Here is a 547-nt window from a genome sequence, read left to right on the forward strand (position 1 = left end):
TCACCTTTTCTTCTTTCCTTTCCCTTTCTTTCCTTCTCCTTGCCGAAGGCTTCGGTCAGCACCTCCTGCTTTCTGTGTCTTAGGTGTCTCCTCTGCTGTGTACAACACTACTGATGTACATGAGAGGAACTGCAAAAGACAGAGGCTGCCGTCCTGTCTGAGCTGCACCCAGACTCTGCCTCTGTACCGAGCATCGCAAGTCCATTCTCTAGAGCACGTTTCATTTTCCTCAAGGAAAGCATTCAATCTAGCTGCTGAGCAGACATCTTGAATCTCTGTGGCTGCAGGATTTTCAGTACCCTTACTTATGGGGATCCGCCTCCCCTCTGTGATGGTCTTATTATTTAATTAAGTACTATAGATAAAAACAAACCTATCCTGATTGGGGGGGGGGGGACAATGTGGTGGTGCAGATCATCTTCAGGGTCCACATGGCACCAACCTGTAGCCCTCCCGCCCCGGCATGTGTTTCAAGCTATTGGGGCCAGGACTCAAACCTTGGTCAGCCATGCGGGCTCCAGCTCCCTTAACTCTTGGACTACAGGAC

The 547-nt window shown here is 50.3% G+C and overlaps 1 pseudogene; it reads right to left on the reverse strand.

Moving 5' to 3' along the window:
* LOC102479310 (signal recognition particle 19 kDa protein-like) overlaps nucleotides 1-547 on the reverse strand; it is a 25,558-nt pseudogene continuing 25,011 nt past the window's right edge.

This window comes from Tupaia chinensis, unplaced genomic scaffold (assembly GCF_000334495.1).
Source record: "Tupaia chinensis unplaced genomic scaffold, TupChi_1.0 Scaffold000340_1, whole genome shotgun sequence".
Lineage (NCBI taxonomy): Eukaryota > Metazoa > Chordata > Mammalia > Scandentia > Tupaiidae > Tupaia > Tupaia belangeri.